General features: G+C 41.3%; 1 long non-coding RNA gene across 1 annotated transcript; it reads right to left on the bottom strand.

Moving 5' to 3' along the window:
• Nucleotides 1–1,061: 1,061 nt before the first annotated feature.
• Nucleotides 1,062–8,001, bottom strand: LOC142663927 (uncharacterized). The gene is made up of 3 exons (XR_012851165.1): nt 7,815–8,001; nt 3,861–3,935; nt 1,062–1,309 (listed from the first exon to the last, which is right to left on the bottom strand). It is a non-coding gene; the product is annotated as an uncharacterized LOC142663927 (long non-coding RNA).
• Between the last annotated feature and the right edge of the window lie 15,681 nt (nt 8,002–23,682).

Below are 23,682 nucleotides of genomic sequence, written 5' to 3'. Positions count from 1 at the left end.
AACACACATAGAAGAGGAGATTTCTGCTCTCCTATCTCTATCACATATATAGAAGCTGCAGCAGCATAAAAGATAATATACCGCTGTATATCCAGCACTGGGGTGAGATATAACACTTACCAGGTAGGTCCAACTCTTCCGTCTGTGTCTTTCTCACTCTGTTCCTGCTCCCCCTCCCCTCTCCACAGATGTCAATTGACAGCAGTGTCTGTCTTTTTCTCCTCTCTCCCTGCTCCCTCCTCCTACTCTGTCCTCCCCCTCCATAGACTTTTATGGGCAGCAATGTCTGTGTCTCGTTCCCGCTCCCTTCTAATGTTCCCCCTCCTGTTCCCCCTCCTGTCTCTATAGACTTCTACTGTATTTGCCGGCAGTAAATAGGCACACACCCACTTTCTTGATTTTGCTTGGCAAGAGGGAGTGGACAGCAGATTACAGGAAGGGAGAACCCTAGTGGCAGTAACTTCATACAGAATTTGCATGGATAAAATGAAAAATTTGAACAGTAAGTAAATAACAAAGTTGATGACAATTTTAGGTATACTGTTAGATTAGGATAAGTTGTTTGAAAAGTTAGTGTCCATTTAAAACTTTTTGTCCTAGTCATAGCTCAGTTAACATGGTTGAAAAGCAAAAATGTTGTGTGTCAGGCCTGGTACAGATAGATGAACTTCACCCCTTTCCGAGGTAAAATCCGCAGCAAATACCACATGTTCCACAGGCAGATTTATGGGAGATTTTTCCACTGCGTGTGGACTTAGTCTCAACTTTTCGATAGTTGCTATTTGCTCTCTAGGTTTCTGTCCTCCCTGAGCTCATATTAGGACACCTGCGTTACAGTTTGACAGGTGTACCGCCCCAGGTAAAATATGTATGCCGCACCATATAAGTTGTTTTCTTTGCGAGATCCCTCAGGATGGAATAGCATAGTAGACGACGTTATTCCATCCTTCAAAAAAAAGGTATGCCGACTTATATTAGCTAAAAGGGACACTTTTGCTGTTAGGATGCTATAGGTCATGATTTTCACCCTTTCTTTCCGTTAAAAAATAAGAATTCATTCATTTATTTGTCCAACAGTTTATTGCAGTTAAAGTTATTGGGGCATAATCATTTTTGCGAATGTTGGTAGAAATATATATAGGTAATCAATCAGATAATAGTATTTAATAATTATGAAAGGGAATAAATTGAATAAATTCCATAAGTGACATTTTCTGGCCAGGTCTTCACTTTTTCTTGGTTCCAGTCTTCAGTTGATCGACTGCCTTGCCTCCAGCATCTTTAGCAGCTTGGCATCCCTTGTCCATGGCTGGTGAGGGAATAAGAAAAATGATTGGTAAATGCATAAGATCTGGTGCTTTATTGGCTGCAAATTCATGATTTTGCTCTGTGTGTTTACTTGTGGATTATAACTGTAAAGTCGATAAATAGTGTGTATTTATGCCTAGTAGTTCTGCTCATTGAAATGATCAATCTGTATGAATATGTACAGATCATAGTATTGTGTGTGTAATTTGTTCTTCATGAAATATATTTGTCTGTGAATGGTCAATTGGAAAACTGAAAGGGAGATTTACCAAGCAAAGTATCGTACATGGCATGCGTCATTTTTCTTTTTTAAGACACTATTTGCACCTTCCTAGGCAGTTTTGAAAAGGGGACTAAGAGTCGTAAAATACCCCAGATTTGTTAACAGTATGTACCAATTTTTTACGCAAAATATTGATGTAAAGTACACCAACCAAGAGCAGAAAAGTGTGTGCCATTGTGATAATAGTGCAAATTCAGTGTGCACCATTGTAATAAATTTGACGTAGTTTCTGCCTGTCTGGTCTAGTTTTTTTACTGTCAAACTTCAAGACAATGTTAATAAATCTCCTCCTAAATGTTTTAGAATATTCAGTAAATGACCACTGTAGTAGTCTTCTCAAAAGGATGTTGTGAAGTTTGAGCATTACAACCGCAATACAAGTTGTCGGGGATTAGATGTTACTAATCTGCCCAAGGGCCTGTTCACATCTCGTTTTTTTTTCCTCCCTTCAGAAGTATACATTGGGAGGAGTCTCGACGTATACCTCTGATGCAAGGCACCGATGTATCATACTGTATAGGCATCCAGTGGGATACGTCACTCGAACTCCCCATGCACAGCACTACTTTCAGAGTCTGGGGAAGCCCCAGATGTGACTTTCAGGGGCTCTCAATTACGGAGTCACCGGCCAGAGCATCGGAAGGACACCTGCATTACGGTTTGACAAATGTACCGCCCCAGGTACACCTTGTACATCAGGTTCCAATGTAAAATATGTATGCCGCATCGTATAAGTTGTTTTTTTTTGCGGGATCCCTCAGGATGGAATAGCATAGTAGACAACGTTATTCCATCCTTCAAAAAAAAGGTATACTGACTTATATTTGCCAAAAGGGACACTCTTTTGGACTCCGTTACGCTAATGAAGCCTTATGGACAAGTTTAGAGTGTACATAGGAAGCTTTCCCAACATGCATGCTAAACGTAGGGCCAAAACAATATATGAACATAGCCTAAGTATGCAGGGATGCAAGCTGGATGACCACTTCTATCGAAGCTGTAATTATAACCATTTCCTGCGGAAGAAGATATAATGGAGAAATTACATTACCCTAAGGGCGGATTTACACGAGCATGTGCATTTTGCGCGCGCAAAAGGCACTTAACAGCTGTGTCCGCTGCGTATGATGCGCAGCCGCCATCATTATGACACTCTGTTTGTATGATTGTAAACAGAAAAGCACGTGGTGCTTTTCTGTTTTCATTCATACTTTTTACTGCTGTTGCGCGAATCACGCGCGTCCCACGGAAGTGCTTCCATGTGGTGCGCGTGATTTTCACGCACCCATTGACTTCAATGGGTGCATGATGCGCGAGCAGCGCAGAAATATAGGGCTTGTCGTGCATTTCACGCAGTGGACACAAGCTGCGTGAAACTCACGGACTGTCTGCACGGCCCCATAGACTTAACAGGTCCATGCGAGGCGCGTGAAAATCACGCGCGTTGCACGGACGTATATCACGTTCGTGTAAATTCGTCCTAAGAATGTAAATCTAGAATTACACATTGTACAAGCCGGCCCATAATCTAACGTATATGGGGCAGTTTGTCGGACCCCCTGACATCTGTAATCGGGAAAAGAAGGATTGGTTATGCAGAATTTGTGGCTCATTCTCCTTTTCCTATTGGAATAAACATGCACGCTTGCCTGATCTGAGATGGTTTGGCCAACAGCTATCTTCTGTTTGTTGCCGGCTTTAGTTTTCAGCAGTCTTCTTGCGTTAAATGTGTCAACATGCTGGTAGTTCACACACATTACTAGGTCTTGGTGTGGTTGTTAGGCCCCATGCAACGACAGAGCCACATGGAGGCCATATAGTTCCCTAGTACAGAGCTGCATAGACTCAGTTGGGGCCTGTATGTACGGGTATTTTCTCCCCTAACAGCAAAGGGATTAAATGGATCATGACACAAATTCTTTTTAAGGTACAGTAAAAGACGAAAACTTATCTGTGGGAACTACTACTATGTCTCCGTAGATAATATAGCCACACTTTGCAGATTTGGTGCAGTTTCTTCTGCACCATTTTTTTTGCCTGAAGCTGGAATTGGACCACATAGTGGCCCTTTATTCATTACCGCTACCTTTTTTCCTTAAAATCTGTTATTTGTACCAAATGTAGTATTTCTTATAACATGTACAAGTTACTTTCCCTGTCCTTTGGCTTCACCTCTCCATAAATGAATGGGCATTATAAAGACCCCATCATGTCGATCTACCTCAGACATTTACCTATGTTTTGGTTAATGCTTTAGAGGTTTACTTACCGTCTTGAGCAATTTTCTGACCTTCTTCCACACACTGGTTAGCCGTGTCCTGCACTGTATCCTTGCCTTGTTTCACTGCAATGGAAGTGGACAGGATTACCCTATGGTTATTTGCATTGCTTAGATTTCACTTCTAAGTGGACGGCAGTGACACTTGCTCCTTCACTATAGTAAATTAATAAAAAAGCTCTTATTTTCTGCACAATATATCAAGACCCATTCCATTGAAAGCCATTCCATACTTAGTAGCAAGTTATACTTCTGACTAGTTGACACATTACTGGTCCACATATCAATGTCTGCATTAGATTCTGGAGCTATGACCAAGCAAAGTATATTTGCACTGAGTAAGATGATTTTTCCTGTGTATGTTGTATTTCTATTTGTTTTTTTATACTTTTTCAGGTAATTACATAGATTTTATTATCATATGCAGGTTAATACTTTAATATCCACTACAGTACAATTGCTTGATAGTTTCTACAAATATCCTAAGGTGCAAAGGAAAACCAAAAAGAAGAAATAGATCAACATCATACATAATGTAATGTCAGTTTTGGTCAACAATGATTCTTTGTTAGACCAGTTTCCCCCAGTGAAGCATGGGTAAGTGTCTGGGATTGGAGTTTACACACAGCGGAATACTGCTGGGTGTGGTGCCTGGGGCTGTATTTTTGTGCGTACATGATCATGAGCCGCAAACACTATTCAACCAGATAGAGGTGTGGTTCTACCTGATCAGCAAAACAGTAGACTTAGAAAACATGAATCCTCAAGGCACACCCTAACACAGAAAATTATTTCTGGAGCAGGTTGTCCGTCAAAATTATACTATGGCTTCAAGATTTAAAGGCCCTTTTAAAAGGGCCAATTATCAGGCAAATGAGCATTCACTGAAAGCTCCTTCCCGATAATTGCCCTGTGTAAAAAGGGCAATGATCAACCGATGAAGGAGCAAACGCTCGTTCATCAGCGGATTGTATCGTTTTAAATGCTGAAAATATTATCGTTGTCGGCAGCACATCTCCCTGTCTAAACAGGGAAACGTGCTGTCGACATCATAGAAAAGTATGGAGACGAGCAATCGTATATAACGTGTGCTCGTTCCCATACTAGCTCCTTGTGAAAGGAGCAAACAAGCACCGATCAATGAGCTATCTCGTTGATCGGCGCTCGAATACATGGCAAGCAATTTAAAGCCTTGATCATACAGTTCAGATTTGATGTAGATTTTACTGCCATATTTTATGCTAAAACCAGAATTGGATCCAGGAGGGCAGACTTATAAGATCTACCTTTTCTGTTTAGGTTCCGTTCCTGGTTTGGGCTAAAAAATACTTGCAAATCTGCACTGTGTGAACAAGGAATTATACTTTGTCAGAATAGTGGAAGTACAAACAGAATTGTAAGGCTCATAGTATAAAAAAAACATCTTCACATAAATACAGGCTGCATTCACACTTGCAGTTTTTGCAGTCTTTGATGCATTTTTTTGGGGAGAGTAATCACTTTTATACTTTTCCTTCCTTTTCGACCATCCCTAAGATTTTAAAAACATTGTATCAAAAACGGCAAGTTGGAATCCAGCCTTATGCCAATTTTACACAGGGTGGTTAGTGGTGTTTTCGTGTGTGCTTGTGTGTGTTTTTTTTGTTAGTGGAAATGGAATGCATGTTAGTTTGTGTTTTTAGATGCTTTCTAAAAGGAAAGTAATAAACCTTCTGATTAAATCCTGCCTAAGGCTGGATTCACACGAGCACATTACGTCCATAATGGACGGAACGTATTTCGGCCGCAAGTCCCGGACCGAACACACTGCAGGGAGCCGGGCTAGTTATGTACGACGCTAGGAGTCCCTGCCTCGCTGCAGGACAACTGTCCCGTACTGTAATAATGTTTTCAGTATGGGACAGTAGTTTCACGGAGAGGCAGGGACTCCTAGCGTCGTACATAACTATGATGCTAGGAGTCCGGCTCCCTGCAGTGTGTTCAGTCCGGGACTTGCGGCCGAAATATGTTCCATCCATTACGGACGTAATGTGCTCGTGTGAATCCAGCCTAATGGTGGAGCAATTCAATGTACAAGAATGGTTACTCACACAAACGACTTTAACAACAGTGTGACGGACATGTTTTTTGATTCACATAATTTGCAAAGTAAAAAAACAGCATTTTAAAAAAAGGCTCCTAACGGACCCTCCGCAGATGTGAAAAGAGCCATAGGCATCCTGTCGCAGAACCCTGTTTGACATCCGATGCTCAAATGGGATGTAAAGACAGCCTAATATGTGTTCAATATTTAAAATCTGGACATTACATTAAAACTGCCTGGTTATCATTTGTATGAGTATATATTTTATATATAATGGTGCCAGTCACACAGATATGCTACACTAAAATAATAAATTAACAAGTTGATGCACATGTATAAATATATACACACACGCAATGCACATGACGTCAGAAATTGGCACATATGGTCCAAGTTTACATAAATGGATTTTCACACGTGTAGACTGTTCTGTCATACAAGTTTATACCAGATACAAAAAGCGTATGCAGAAGGTAGGCTTTTAAAAAGGGGCAATATGTATGAGATAGCTGTCGGCTTGTTCAGCCAACCGTTATCTTTCCTGTCCATGTCTCAATAAACATGAACGGTTATCCCGCCCAAGCGTGCAGGTTCAGTTCATTGAGGAGAGGGAGATGACCTGTTTTCAGACATTTTTTTGGACAGCAGCTTATCTCCAGGTCGATCAAAGCTTTGGGCATATTGAAATCCAAAATGTGGATCCTTGTTCCCTCAATGTCTGTTTTTGGGGCACATTATAGATGCCCACAAACATATTAGATTATCGGAAGATCCTGCACACCTTATTATGACTTATGTTCAATTTCAAAGTTGTACAGATCTGTAATACAGTGCCCGTGAAAGTGTGTGGGCCCTTACTCCACCTTTGATTTCATACGAAAACATATGAAGGTTTTCTTTCTGTTTTGATTCCATACAAATCTGACAGAAAATAAAAATATGGGCACGTTTTTTTCTGGTGCTATACATACAAGCTATCCTCTATTCTACCTCCTTACATATGGCAATGCAATGGAGGTTGCTACAATTTCTTTTGTTTTCTGTCAGATTCTTATTCCCAGTCTAAAGATTTTACTACACTTTTAAATACACATTTGTATATATACATGACAGCCACCAAGGCGAAGTATGGAGTGCGCTCATGGCTGAGCGTGCTCCATACTGAGTTGGTGCCGGCTGTATGTTACAGCTCACACTTCACTGCAACGGGTGGAATCGAATATCACTTCTATTCCATCTATTTAACCACTTGCATGACATGGTCAATAGTGATCGTGGCATTTAAGCCGCTAGATTGAGAGGGACGGCCATTTATGACTTCCCATTGCCCCCCCTGCGATGGGTACGCGGGATGCCAATGGTTGACGTGGCCTGTCAAAATCACATATATAGTTAACATGAATGCTGTAAAAAATGAAACCCCAAAATCATAGACTCAATCGCAGTTGTTTTGCCCATTTCACCTCACAAAGAATGTTTTTTTCAGTTTCCTAGTACATCATATGTATATATATATGTAGATTAAATAATGCCCTAAAAATCTACAACTTGTCCCGCGAAAAACAAGCCCTTTATGTGACTATGTCAATGGAAAAATAAAATTGTTATGGCTTTTGGAAGGCAGGAAGAAAAAAATTTAAATCTGAAAATTGACTGCGTCTCCAATGGGTTAAAATTGGTAAATAATATTGTTAGGATTTCGAAGCAGTCAGTTATTTTATGAGGGAGCCAAAATGTCTAATGAGGGATTTAACTACAAGTGGTTTTCTATAAATGACTCCTATAAAACTGTTTAAATTGGATGACATGAAACGAACATCCCCAGCTATACAGTTACTGTTAGATAAGTAAATAATTCTTACCCAGGTCACTTGTATTTAAATCAACTCCAACCCCCTTCTTTAAGAAAGACATCTTGACGTCTGAATGGGACACCGCAGGACCAGCCAGAAAATAAACAAAACTGTTCGGCAGATTTACCAGTCATGTGTTTTTATGTGAAGAGTGATGCCCCTCCTTGTGCCCTTCGGCAGAATGTCCCCATTGGTCTTGATTTTAACAGACCATGACATCTGTATGGTTGTCATGATTAGGATATCAACAAGTGGCGGAATTAATTTTTGAGCAGCATTGTTTTCTATTCCCTGAAGGCTGGGTGGACCATTTACACTGGAAAATTCCAGCCAGCTAGATAAGGGCTTGCCTCGGGCAAAAAATACATTATTGAAGGCTCAGTGTTTGTCTGGTTTCAGCTGTGGCTGGATATTTTGACATTGCCCATCCTTCAATTGTTTCCCTCCTTCTTTTAAGTTTAAATGTTATTGGGCTCTAAGCATATTACAGTGGAATCCAGCACTGAAGACACTGAAGTACGGTTTCATTTGGGGATAAGTACCAATTCAAAGTGACCTCCAAACAGACAGAAGTGTGGACAAGGAATTAGAGTAGGAGAAAGACCATGAACATCTATGCTGTGCCTTAAAGGGGTTGTCTAGGGCTAGAATAAAAGGTATCCTTTTTCTAGCAATAGTGCCACTCTTTGCCATGTATTTTATCTGGTATCGCAGTTCATTCCCATTCCTAGACAACCCCTTTAAAGGCACAGTCGATTACATCAAGTGTAGATGTCACAGTTGGATCTACATTGAAAAAGATAGTAAGGCCAAGATGACGCATGCAGTTTTTGGCTCCGTTTTTTAGCCAAAGCTAGAGGTCGGTCCAAAAAGAAGCAAAAGGTATAAAGAAAAGTCTGATACATCACCTTACATTTGTGTCCACACTTATGTTAAGCTCAAAAACTGCATTAAGGCCAGGATCACTCCCACACCGTTTTGATGCAGTTTTAGACTGAGGTGGACATAAAAGGAAGGCGATACATCGGTATTTTCTTAATATCTTTCCTTCCTTTCAGATTCATTTGTGGCTCAAATTTTTTTGCCATAAAATGCATTAAAACTGTGTGTGTGATCCTGGCCTTAAACTGGGTGTGGGATCTTGGCCTCAGTGACTTAGAGATGATTCGCAGATTTACTGATCGACTGATAAGCAAGCTTTGATAAGTTTGAATTGATTCTGCAAAAGAGGCTAAAATAGGGATCGTTGACCATATAGCTGCAGGAAAATAGCCTGTTAGAGGGGTTGTCCAGTCATAAGAAATTGAAGACCTTCTCCCATTGAAGTGAATGGGAGAAGGCTGTAATACTGTGAACCACTGCTACAAGTGTGTCGGTGATTCAGAGTACGAGCAGACAAGGTATGAAGGGGAAACAGCGCTCGTACAAGTGCCGTGGCACCTTCGAAAAAGCCGATTGGCGGGGGTGCCAGGAGTCGGACACCCACCGATCAGATATTGATGGCCATCATTTTATTATGACTGGACAACCCCTTTAAGTTAACATTCAACATTAACCATAGCAGGGGAGGGGGTGTAATATCTTATGATGGCTGTACACATTAGATTTAAGTCGTGATCAGCTGATGTGTGTGTGGTGTAATTAGTGTGGGGGCAGTTTAACAGTTGCCCGACATCTGGTAAAGAAGGATCAGGCATGTTAGATTTCAATATGCCAATTGGGGAGTTGGGAAAGATGGCGGTCAGCTAAACGAAGGCGATGTAGAATGTATATGGCAGCCTGGGAGAGAAATGTAACACATATAATGCAGTTACTTATGTATAAAAACAAAAATAGTGCGTTTGAAAAAAGACACATGTCCATCAGTTGAGTCAGTGCTTCCGAATAATTTATCTGATCCCAAGCCTGCAAAGCCATGGCGAATATAATCATGTTATAAATGATCACACATTATAAAACTAATAGTGTTAATAAAGCACATAAAAGAAAATAATGTAATTTATAATCATTAACATTATTGGATGTTTGGCTGGCATTTTTATGTCCTTGTCTATGGTACCAACTGGGGAATAGGGAGGGGGAATTAAACTGCACTCCTGGTGGTGCTGTCATTGAGGTTACATGAATATCCGATTACTGGTAAGTAAACATCATTATCTATACATTGATAAGTTGGGAACACATTGCAGAATGGCACAAATGAACAAAATCTGAATAAACCTTTAAAAAACTTTTATTTTAGAAATTACTTACAATGAGGAGACTTCTACACTTATTCTATTAAAATCATAACTGTTCAAAACATGGTCTATAAACCCCATAGTGTGATCCTGAAACATCATTACCCAAGGTCCCTGATCTCTCCTTAGTGTCTTTTGCTAAATCTTGCTTTTCTTTAACTTGCCAAAATATATTATCGCTTTGAAAATGAATAACTGGTATGTACATTCTTCAGATTTGGGTTTGATTTATTACAGTTTGCGTGTTATGGAGATATTCTAACCAGACACCTTGTTCCACGGGTTAGAGCTGTTGGGGGGAGGGTATTTCTAAATGCATAAATAATCAAATGTCTTAAATATTTTGCTTTTTATCATGTTCATTTAAAGGAAATCTCCAAAAAACGAAAATCCTGCAAGTAAGTTTTGGCATCTACCCAGCAGTAGTCCCCACCCTCAAGTAGGGGACATTAGTTCATCTCCATGCTTTTGTGGAAATCCAATGTTATCACGAACTGCGGACAGAAAAATGTTTGAAGCCCATATTGATAATGGGAATTTTAAGTTAAGTAGCTCTAGTTTGTAAAAAAGGAGAGGGGGACAGAAGTTGAGACCTTTTTATGAATCAAAATGTTTTTTATAAAAAGTTGGCTTGTAGCACTTTTCATTTTGCCAGTCCAGGTTAGAAAACAAAAGCTTAAACTTGATTGGTTGGCATGGACACTTTGTCTCAGAGACAGGTTCTACCTGTTGAGGACTACTTTAACCCCTTGACGCATTATCACGTAACTGTAGGTGATAAGGGTTAAGGGGAAGTATGGAGTGCGCTAATAAAGGCCCCCAGGTCTGCCATCTTGGTACTCCTTTGTAGCTCTGCCTCCGGCAGTGCTTCGAGGGAGACTGTTAGATTCACTATATACTGCAATACATTAGTATTGCAGTATATCATGCAAGCGATCCAACGATCGCTGGTTCAAGTCCCCTAGGGGGACTAATAAAAAAAGTAATAAACAGTGAAAAAAATATTTTTCGAACAGAAAAAAAACTTTATTAAAAGTTTAAAAAATCCTGCTTTTCATCTTTTTTCCCTAAATCAATGCTAATAAAAATAAAAGTTAACATAACTGGTATCGCAGCATCCGTAAAAGTCTGAACTATCACAATATAGCATTGTTTAACCCGCTCGGTGAATGCCATAAAAAAATATATATAAAACACGCAAATTGCTATTTTTTTGGTCACCTTCCCTTTCCAATTTTTTTTTAATTAAAAGTGATCAAAAAGTCTCATGTAGCCCAAAACTAAACTAAGCTTGCTTTGCAAATTTTAATCCCTCCCACAGCTAAATTGCTGGAAAATGAAAACGTTATGGCTTTCAGAATATAGCAACACAAAAGATTTTTTTTATTTAGCAAATAGTTTTATTTTTTTAAAAGTGGTAAAACATAACAAAACATAAATTTGGTATTGCCGTAATCGTATCAACCTGTAGAATAAGGTGACTAAGTCGTTTTTACTGCCTGATGAACGCCGTAAAAACAAAACCCCCCAAAATTTCAACACCTTTTTATTTAAGTTTATTTTTTTAGTTTTCATTTATTTTTATTTTTTGGGGATATTGTTAAAAAATTTATTTAACTGGCATGCCCCAGAAGAAGCGGTAGGGGGTGAAACATGAGTTGGGGGGTTATGTGCGGACAGAGATTACCATGTCTGGTTTTAATAGTGCTTTTAACTTTTGTTATCTTGTGAGAATAAAAAATTCTTGCGCCTAATGCTTTTTTTCACAATACATCACCATAGGTGATCACCATAGCTCAGCTTTTCTATTATAGAAAGTCTTGGAGGTAATGGGGATATCCCTGGTGGCACTTCTATTAGCAACCTGTGCTAGGACTCATAACTTGCTCATCAGAGTCACTACCTGTTAAAGTCTAGTATGGTCTCCTGCCAGTGGCGGATTAAGTAGACCATGGGCCCTGGGCTGTTACCCAAACTTGGGCCCCGCTTCCGCATTGTGATCAATGGTGATGCAAACGGAAGCTAAGGCTTGCATTTGCCTTTCCGTTGAGGGGTTAACCAGACGGAACCCCTCAACCGAAGGGCAGCGGTGATGTGAACAGGGCCCTAGATACAGGACCCATGTGCAAGTGTGATACTGTTTGTTGGACCCTGTATCTAAGCCTAAGGTAGGCTTAGATACAGGGTCCAGCAGACAGTATTCTTATGCAGTATAAGCTGGGGCCCTGTATCTAAGCCTAACACATGGTAGGCTTTAAAGGTTGTCCAGTCCCTAAACATTGATGGCCTATTATCAGGATAGGCCATGAATAGCTGATGGGTCGGGGTCCGACACCCGGGACCCCCGCCAATCATCTGTTTTGAAGGGCTGCAGCCGCTCGTACGAGTGCTTCTTCCCCTTCATTTCCCTCACTTGCTCACACTGTGAATCGCTGACATGTCCGTGTTGGCAATTCAGTGTGAGAAAGTGACCGGAATGAAGGGGAAGTAGCGCTCGTACGAGCAGCTGCAACCCCTTCAAAACAGCTGATTGGCGGGGGTCCCAGGTGTTGGAACCCGACCCATCAGCTTCAGCAAGACACTAAAATTAAACGTACCTCCTCTACGGCCGCAGGTCCTCACTCAATCAAGTGTCGCGACGTTATGCACTGCGCGCTGCGCACAGAGCTGTGACGTCAGAACCTCTAATGCGCTCCAGGAAGAGGAGGGGTAAGTACTTTCAGTTACTATAGTAAGAGGGGCACGTGTAGTTTATTACATAGGCCCGAGTTACAATAGTAACTTTTCATTGATGTGGTGCAATTGCGACTGCTGTGACCCCTATAGTTACGCCACTGAATGTGGGGCCCCCTCCAGTGCTAGCGACGCCCCACCGGGCATGAGGGGGGCCGTGCGATCATGTGTGGTTTGGCCGGCCATGGGCCCCCTGAAAGCCATGGGCCCCGGGCAGCCGCCCGAACCGCCCTAATGATAATCTGCCACTGACTCCTGCATTCAACACTGTATCGCAAGCTAAATTATCTGAGACTGCGCCAAACGATTTTACTTTTCCTCTTTCTACATTTTGTGCTGCTCCTTTGATTTTTTGAGACCATTATTATATGATATCCTTCCATCTGAATTATTTGTATTTACTAGGTCAGTTGCTATTTCTATGTAAGATAATCCTAAATTACTGGCTCTGCTTACTACGACATGGAAAATTATAAAAATAGGCAGAAAACTATGGCCGATTAATTCTAAACTCTCCTAATAGAGAATGCCCAAGGTGGTTTAATGTCCAAAAGCAACCAGTTCATCAACATCAGCCTAATGTTTATAAGCAGTTTTGGATTAGCATAATTACTTTTTTTTTTAAGTTGTTTGTGTATCTGTAGAGCCTTTTTCCTTTTTATGTATGCACAGTTAATGTCATTAGAGGTATAAATACTTTTTTGTTACCAATTTTTGAGTTTATTGTTTCAATGCATCTAAAATATGAAATAAAACAATTTATTTAACTTTATTAACAAATGTCCTGCTGTTCTTTGTAACTAAGGAGAGTCATAGTAACTGTAAACAGACTACAAACAAATCCTGTGTAGTCTGATCCTGTAGTCAGGTGTTATTTTCTTTTCGGGCTGTCCATTTAATGCATTGACAAAAAGGGATCTCCGGACGGAGAGCCCCTTTTTGTAGCACATTAATTTTAAGTCTAATAGAGGGGTTCGTGAGCGGGGGAACCCCCTCTATTACATTGATATTCCCTAACAGGACATGAGCAAGGGTTGCCTAAAGGTACTCTTAAGGAGCGCCGATCAACGAGACAGCTTGTTGATCGGCGCTCGTTTGCTTCTTTAACAAGCAGCTAGCATGGGGATGAGCGCTCGTTACTATGATCGCTCGTCCCCATACATTTCTATAATGTCAGCAGCGCATCTCCCTGTTTACACAGGAAAATGTGCTTCCGACAATGATAATATTTTTGGCATTTAAAACAATACAGTAGATGAACGAGCGTTTGCTCGTTCATCGGCTTATCATTGCCCTATTTACACAGGGCAATTATCAGGACTGAGGGTACAGTGAACCCTTGTTTTGACAGAATCAATAGCGCAGTCGATTGCACTATTGGTTCCGTCAAGAACAACGGAGCTCTGTCACAACGGTGACAAACGAAAACTATTAGCTAGGTTTCCGTCACTATTGAGTTCAATGGTGAGGGAAGCTAAGGTTTCAGTTTTACGGAAGGGCAACACTGATGTAAACAGGTCCTTAGGCACATTACCTCTATTAATAAACTTTGTTGTACTCAGCAGGGCCAGCCTTAGGATAGATGGTGCTCACTGCAAAATTATCTTTCGGCGCCCCACCCCATCATGAAAAAAAATGCCCCATAATAAAAGTATAATCCCCCCACACAATATAATGCCCTGTATAGTGCCCCCACATAGTATAATGCCCCTTTAGTGCCCCCCATACAGTATAATAATATTTAATAATATATTTGAACCCCTTCAAGGACACAGTATTTTGTCCTCTAATTGTGCCCACACAGTATTATGCCCCCTAAGTGCCACACAATGTATAATGCCCCCTGTCATACCCCTGCACAGTATAATGTCCGCTTATTGGCCCCCACACAGTATAATGCCCCCCTCCCCTGGCTGCCACACACAGACCCTCCCTTGTAGATAGTGCCTTCCTCTAGACAGTGCCAAAATCCCCCACCTCCTCCTTGTAGATCGTGCCATTAGCCCCCCACCTCCCCATTGTAGACAGTGCCATACAGCCCCCACCTCCCCCTTGTAGACAGTGCCCCCAAACAAAAAAAAATTGCACTCACCTAGGCCCCGTTCTCACGACAAACTGAGCTGCTCCACGACGAGATCCTTGCGTAGGCCGGTGTGATCCCGTAGCCTAGTACAGAGTTTCCCAACCTTTCTGGACTCGAGGCACCACTGGAAAAATAACATTTCCTCAGGGCACCCCTACCAAAAATTGTTTAGAGAAAGACAGAAAATGGCTGAAAGCAAGCACTACACTCGTAGGGTATGTTCAAGCAGCGTTTTTGGCATGGCAAAAAAAATCTGCCTTAAAATTCCTTCAGGAATTTGGAAGCAGATTTTGAATTGACAGCGTTGTTTGACTTTTTTTTTTAGCGTTTTTTTTAAGCCGTTGAAGCTAATGCAAAAGACGCCGGCAGAAAAGCTCCAAATGGGCGCCGCAGGTATTCTCTGCCTCATATTAATTTATATTGGAGGTCAGAAGTTGAAAGCACTTGAAGACTATCACCGCGCCACTCACAGTAAAATGACCATCAGCCCCCCACTCACAGTAAAATGACCATCATCCCCCCACTCACAGTAAAATGACCATCACGCCCCCACTCAAAGTAAAATGACCATCAGCCCCCCACTCACAGTAAAATGACCATCAACCCCCCACTCACAGTAAAATGACCATCAACCCAGCACTCACAGATTCCCCCTATAGATAGTGCCACACAGCCCCCTTGTAGGTAGTGCCACACAGCCCCCTGTAGGTAGTGCCACAAAGCACCCTGTAGGCAGTGCCCCACAGCCCCCTTATAGGTAGTGCCACCACACAGCCCCCTTATAGGTAGTGCCACAAAATCCCCTTGTAGGTAGTCTCACACAGCCCCCTTGTAGGTAGTGCCACACAGCCCCCTTGTAGATAGCAACCCCCTACTGTAGATAGCGCCACTGTAGCTCCCTGAAGGAGCGGAATCCCCCTGTGGTTGTAGATTCCGCTCCTGGAGCGCTCCGCTTGATGTCTCTGTCCATATATGGACAGTGACATCAGGGGCAACTCCAGAAGCGGAATCCCTATCTGCAGCATTGCCAATGCTGTGACCGGGGATTCCACTCCAGGAGAAGCCCTTGTCGTCTATGTCCATTTTATGGACAGCGATGTCACTGGCTTCACCTGGAGTGGAATCCCCGGTCACAGCATCAGGGATTTCACTCCAGGAGAAGCCCCTGACGTCTCTGTCCATTTATGGACAGTGATATCACTGGCTTCTCCTGGAGTGGAATCCCCAGTCACAGAGTCGGCAATGCTGTGGACGGGGATCCGCTTCAGGAGTTGCCCCTGATGTCACTGTCCATATATGGACAGAGATATCAAGCGCTCCATCCAGGAGTGGAATCCCTGGCCACACGGGAATTCCGCTCCTTCAGGGAGCTACTGTGGCGCTAGTAGACAGCAGAGCAGGGAGATACCTCCCTACTCTGCTTTAGTGGCGTTGCTACCGCTGTAGCAGCCGCAGCAGTGTCCTTATGGTCGATGTCGCCGCTAGCAGCCGCAGTAGCGACGACACTGAGTGAAGAAGCGCCCAAGCAGGAAGGCGGCTGCTAAGTCGCCGGGCCCGGGTGCTTCTAAAGCAAGCAGGGGAAGGGACCCAGCGTAGTGCCTCCTTCCACCTGCTGGAGTGATGCGCCCTGTGCAATGGCACAGGTCGCACACCCCTAAGGCTGGCCCTGGTACTAAGTATATCTGTTTCTGAGGAAAAACACACAATAGTGAACACAATACAGGTACAATGGTCATTGGTGACATAACCTTTTGTGAACCTGGGGACATCTCTTTCTGTTGAAAAGTCTTAGGGCTTGTCCACACAAGCGGACGGAAAATATGCAGCAGAATACAGTAGCAGCAAAGTGGGTGAGATTTAACAAATCCCATCAATACATTGCATAAAATTTCCGATCAGATATTGACCTGCAGTGCGTATTTTTTGTACCGTAAAATATCAACTCCTGCTGCGGAAAGTGGACTGAATTGCTGCGTTTTTCATAGGAGATGTCACCATCTCCCAACATTGAGAAAAACGCAGACAAATCCACACCATTTTCTGAAGTAAAAAACGCAGTAAATGGTGCGGTTTTTCCGCAGCGGAAATAATGCTAGTTTCTGCGGAATTGCTGCAGAAATTTTCTGCAGCAATTCCATTGGACAAGCCCTAATGTACAGTTTTATGTTTAATGATCATATTTAACTATTTCAAATGGTTTTAATAACATTTTTTAGGCTTTGATCTTATAACTATTATAGCTGTGATTGGTAAAGAATGGGTTAACGTGAAATATTCTGGTTTTTTGAACAGAGAACTAGCCTTTCCCTTTGCAGTTACAAAATGAAAACAAGCTGCTGCATTCCTCCCCGGTGAATCATCACTAAGCTCTATTTGATGTCCCTTTCATTGATTCCACAAACTGTATATGCAGCAATAACAGGGAAGCCGGCTGTCTTTGCACACCAAACTCACAAACACAATGATCCATTTATGCGTATGAGACAGAATTATATTAAAAGCAGTCCAAACAAAGGCACGTTATACAATCATCGTAACAAATGTACAAAAGCATAATAAACTTTTTTTTTTTCACTTTTAAGCACTTGTTACGGATTTTCTGCAGCACTCACCAGCCTGTTCTTCTGCACCTTCCTCTTCTTTGTGACCTTGGTATAGATAGATCCATTGGTGCTTAACAATGACTCTTGCACAGGAGTAAAAATTGGGATTTCACATGCCGCACACTATTAAATCTCATGCAAAGGGCGTATTACAGCTCTTTACAACTCAGAGGTTGTAAGGACTCGTAACAGGACTCCCGTAGGCTTTCATGGGGCCATACTGTACCTCAGTATGCCTCCAATTTCATGTGGAGGAATACGTAGATTTTCTTTATGTGGGATTTCATATGAATCCGACAGCAAAAAGTGCGACATATTTCATAGGCCACATTATGTAAAATAACTCGGTAATACTGTGCCATATGGAACACCATATGGCAGCACACACAGTGCGTGTGGCTCTAAGCCGTGGGTACTCCATGTGCCTCCGTACATCCTCTCATGAGGCATAAATCTGACTATATATTTTTACCACAGATTCTTTATCACGTTTTATGTGAACCCAAAATATCTGGATGATGGTGCTGTGTCAGTCACATAGGAAAGACGTGGAAAACCTACATTAAGAAATCCAGGGCATCATTAATAAACTTGAAGATGTTGAAAGCAGAGCCCTCAAGGAAATCTCTGAATTCATGGTTTCTCTGACACCAAGTTGGACCTACAGTCCACCATTACAGGGATATTTTAAGAGGTTCCCCCCTAATGTCAGCACTGAAAAGTGGAAACTGACATTCATTAGGCCCACAGTCTACAAAGCTGTTTGGCTGCTGAAGAAAATTGAAGGTAAATTAGGGTGCAGGCCAAAATCTTCCTCATCACAACTAGGCAATGACAATTCTCATAACTTCAGCCCTCAAGGACGAGATGATTTAACCTTCATTCCTTGTGTCACCCATTGTATTCTCTTCTTGCACCTAATGCAAATAAGTGAAGTTTATCATTCCAACCTCCATTACCAGAGTGTTTAACCCTTACCACACTGACCTGTGCTACAGCTTGTAGCTTTAGTATTTACAATGCTAGCGACTCCGTTCCCTTCTCTCCAGCAAAACCCTATAGTAGCCTTCGTTTTTTGGGGGTTTTCTCTTTTTTTCCTGTTCTATTGACATTGATGAGTTGTACACACATGACGTCTATGATAGTAAGAGTAGCCTGCATTGTGGGTATTCTAGAACTAATACCCTAATAACCCTTTCCCTAGCCAAGACCCACCCTCATGTTTTTCCTGTATTTCTAGCTGTTTAAATGACCACTGGTATAACCTGTATGACATCCCCTCCTAATGCACATTGTATACTTTATTTCCTTGTGCTGTTGCTGCCTATTCGATATTCGTATGAATAGCCATGTGTGTTAATACACTACTTTGTTGGAGTTGCAATATTTGCTCAGAATTATTAAAAATATACCAGCGTGTTGTGCATACAGCTCATATGCAGACCTATGTGTCCACATGGTTGCAAACGTTATACTCTGTATGCAGTCTGATACTACAGTCCTGTATTACTCCCTTCCATCTGCCCCCTCTTCTAACTAACGTACTCTGTAAGTCAGCAAAAAGAGAGGGCAGAGCAGAGGGAGTGGAATAGTACCATACAGTGCCCAATTAATGCTTTTATAGTGCCGCAAAGAGCCCCCAATTCTCATTCAACTGTTATTGTATGGCATTAGGATGTGCAGGCAGCAGTCCAAGGTAGCGCTAACCTTCCCCTGCCCCTGTTCATACCTAAACAGCCCCATCCTGGTACATTAGGCCCTGGTGCTTGTTTGCACTTCCCATTGTATCCCAATTTAGTAGAGAAGGGTGACCACTTTATCTCAGAATAACAAGAATTCACAATATAATTAACAACAGGCCATTCCCCATTTATAATAAAAGAAATAACATTTGCTTAGATATTTTATGTCTAGTAATCTCAGCTGTTCATTTGTGTCTATCTGTCTGAGTGAGAGGAATGCCTGTGCCGATTAATTGTACCAAAATCATGCAATAGCCATACTATTGGCTTACACAACAGTTCGTTCTTTGGTATCTGTGGGTCCAGAACTTTGTTTTTGTTTTCTACTTATTCAAGTACTAGCATCACATGATAAGGAGACTAGCGTATGTGCAGATATCAATATTGGACGTTTTTTTATTCCTTTTTTCCTTCCCGCCTTCCAAAAGCCATAACTTTGATATTTTTTCCATCAAGGTAGCCGTATGACGGCTTATTTTTTGTGGGACAGGTTGTAGTTTTTAACGGTACCACTTATTGTACATGTAATGTACTGAAAAAATTTAATTGCTGCATAGTTTTTGGGTTTCGTTTTTTACAGCGTTCACAGTGCGGTGAAAATTAAACCAAATTTATATATTATAAATATATATAATCTATATATTAAAAATAGATATTATTTTTAATTTATCCGCTGATGAAGTGATGTAAGCTCTTGTTTTTTGCAGGTCGAGATGAAGTTTTTATTGACCCCATTTAGCAGTACATACCACTTTTTGATCACTTTTCATTTCATTTTTTATGGGAGCTAAGGTGACCAAACAACCTGTTTTTTTGGTGGTTTTTTTTCCGCGTTTAAACTTTGGGTTAAGTAATGTTATATTCCAATAGTTCACACTTTTACGGACAGCGTGATACCAATTATGTTTTTTTTTTTAACTTTAGGAGAAAAACAATTAAAGGCTATTTTTTTCATTTTGTTAAAAAAAAATGTTTAACTTTAACTATCTTTTAAATTTTTTGTTTTTTATTTCCCCTAGAAGACTAGAACATGCGATCATTAGATCGCTGATACAATACACTGCATAACTTACATATTGCAATACATTCTGATTTTTACTGGCTCCTGTTCAACTGTGCCTTTGGCAGGGCTTAATGGTAACACAAAGATAGCAGACCTAGGGGCCTTCGTTAGGCTCCCAGTCTGTTATGACAACCATCAGCACGGGGGGGACGGGGACGGACGACGACTGATGGAAGGAGGCCCCCCCTTCTGTCTAATGTCTTAGATGCTGTGGTCGCATTTTAATGGTTAAATGGCTGGGATCGGAAAGACTGATACTACTCCTTTTGTATCCACTCCTGCGTTTGGCTCAAAAAGCTGCATCGAAACTGCCACGAAAACTGTATGTGTGATTCCAGCCTAAGGCCAGGATCACAGACTGAGTTTTTGGCTCATATTTTGAGTCAAACTCAGGAATTGAGCACAAAAGTAAGGAGATACATCAGCCTTTTTGATCCACTTCTGCCTTTACTTAAAAAATATAGCCAAAAACTGCATGTGTGATCCTGGCCTAAAATAGATTGTCAAGAAAACCCACTAGTTACAGTAAAGTCGGCTGGCCACGGTTATGGCTACTGAAGCCCCCAGTTAATTTCTGATATTTTTGAGGCCCCTGCACGGTAACTGTAGTATTACATGCAGGCCCAAGTCTGTTAGTGCAAGAACATCTGACACGGTCCAATTAAAATGTGACACTCTCTTATCAGTGATGACAGTGTCCGGGACATACACTATTGACAGGGCAAATGATAATGCCCCGTTGTAAATTTATCATACATTTCCAAGAGGACTATCGGAGGAACTACTACATGCAGAGTTTGAGAAATAGGCTCTCCAGTTGTGTTTTTTTTTATGGGGAATACAAGTTTTTGATAAAATAGACATCTCAGCAGAACTGTCAAATCCTTTTTAACCATTTATAAGAATAGAGTTTATTTTGAACACTTACACTAGGCAATTATTAAATGATAACTAAACTTTTTAAATACTTTTGACATTTCATAGTGATATGACAGAACTTTTGATCAGTGGGGGTCCAAACACTGAGACCTTTCCTTTTTGACTTGCTTTTCTTGGAATGAAGAGGCACAGTTATCACCTAAACGCTTTTGCAGCTTCCGTTTAGCGATCGGTGGGTGGTATCAGTGCTCGGACCGCAACTGACCAAAACTTCTCATGTGTCACTATGACATGTCAAAAGTTTTTTAACTGTTTATTCACCCTTGAACCTACATGAACATATTATGTCTGGATTTATGTAATTGCTTACTACCTAGGCCCCCTTCACATGAGCGTGAATCACGTCCGTGTGCTGTGCGTTGAAACAATGCACAGCACACGGACCCATTGATTTCAATGGGGCCGTTCACACATGCGTGATTTTTCACGCAACGAGAGTCTGCTGCGTGAAAGATACTGCATGTCCTATATTGGTGCGTTATCACGCACCTACGCACCAATTGAAGTCAATGGTTGCGTAAAAACCACGCACCGTACACGCATGCACATGCGTGTTCGGTGCGTAATGTACGCATAAATTCAGTTGAAAATCAGGAAAAAAAAAAGGTGTGCTTTGCGAGTGCGTGAATAACGCATGCCACTCACAAAGCACACTGATGCATAACACCACACACACACACGGACCCGATTCACACGCGTTTGTCACGTGTGCATGAGGCCTAACTTGAATCTTTTCTCCTTGCCGTACCTCTGAAACAAAGTGGCTGATGCCCATTGTATAATGCCTACTTTGGACTTCAGACACAGCCCCATTTTTCAAATCTGATGTGTCACTTTCTGGTAATAACTTTGAAATGCTTTTATTTATCCAATTGATTCTGAGACACATTGTACTTTATGTTAGTGGAAATTTTGGTCAATATGTTAACTCTTTATTTATTATAAGAGTAACTGAAGGGTTAAGTTGTTTATCCTGTATAATCAGACTGAGAATAAGATAGAGAGAACAGCTTCGTATTTTCAGACGTATTTTGCTAAGCCTTGTGAACATACCCTAATATTTATTAGCCAGATTCTGCAGTTTTCATAAATATTCCATATGTGGCCCTAGTATGCCATTTGACTCAAACACAGGCCTCAGAAAGGTGGAAGCATCTTGTGATTTTTGGGGCCTCCTTTTAATTATGATGTTTTCCAGGTACCATTTCATGTTTGAAGAAGCCTGGAGGGGCCAAAACAAGAAACAACCCATTTTGGAAACTACACCCCTCAAGGAATTTATCTGGGGGTGTAGCGAACATTTTTACCTTACAGGTATTTCTAAGTTTTTTGTACAATTGGGCCGTGAATAAAATAATTACATTTTTTTTTACAATAATATGTCGTTTTAGCCCACAATTTTTCATTTCCAGGAGGACAACAGTAGAAAAAGCAAACCCAAAAAATTGTTAGGCAATTTCTCATGAGCATAGGAATACACCATGTGTGGTCATAAAGCTTTTTGGGCACACGGCAGAGCTCAGAATGTAAGAATCACCATCTGGCATGTGTCCATGTTTGTGTTTTTTTTTAAGTTGTAGGAGCTTGTACAGATTATTGGGATTGTAATTAGCGTTATTTTAGAGGTCACAATACATGCTGTTAGTGTGTCCATATCAGAATTCTAATCTATAGACATATATTACTTATGTTTATGTTTTTTTTTATAGATTTCACATTTGTCTGTAAAAAATGTTGACTGTCCGTGATTTTTGGATAAAGTGTCGTAAAAAATCCCAAACAGGTTGGCAACCTTGTCACAGGTATTTTTCAAAAATGAGTGCGCAATATGCGTCCAATATGCTGTGCCACTCTGAAAGGCCAAATTATCATGCAGTGTTTTCTAATTTTATAAACACCCTACATGTGGCCCTAATCTTTTGCCTGGAAATATACAAACGGGTCAGGAGGGAATGAGCACTAAGTGCATTTGAGGCTTAATTTGGTTATTTACACAGCATTGGCCCATAACTGCAAAGTCTTTGGTGAAATAATAAAAGAAAACCTCAAAGAAGTGACCCCAATCCAAAAACCACACCACTTAAGGCATTCATCTAGGGTGTAGTGAGCTTTTTAACCCCACAGGTGTTTTCCCAGAAATAAGTGCTCAATGCAGAGTCAAAATTTGAAAAGGCGTTTTAGCCCTTCTAAACACAATACTTCTATTGTGCTGACCCTTTGTTTCTATTTAGAACTTGAAGCGACCCTCCGGTTTCAGGACAAAATTATAAATGTAATGAGGTATATGGAGTAATATTATCTGGTGCCCTCCAGTTGTACCCCTCTGCCGTGGATTCATCATTTTAGGGTCCACTCTGTGCTGTCCCAAAATGGCTGCAGCACTTCTTAGACTATACGTCTGAGACACTCCAATTGTTCTCGGATTGGTCACAGCTGCTCACATAAGCAGTTCTGTCCAATCCGTCACCAGAGGC

The sequence above is a fragment of the Rhinoderma darwinii genome, chromosome 11 (genome assembly GCF_050947455.1).
Source record: "Rhinoderma darwinii isolate aRhiDar2 chromosome 11, aRhiDar2.hap1, whole genome shotgun sequence".
Taxonomy (NCBI): domain Eukaryota; kingdom Metazoa; phylum Chordata; class Amphibia; order Anura; family Rhinodermatidae; genus Rhinoderma; species Rhinoderma darwinii.
This window is presented reverse-complemented; position numbering and strand designations above follow the sequence as displayed.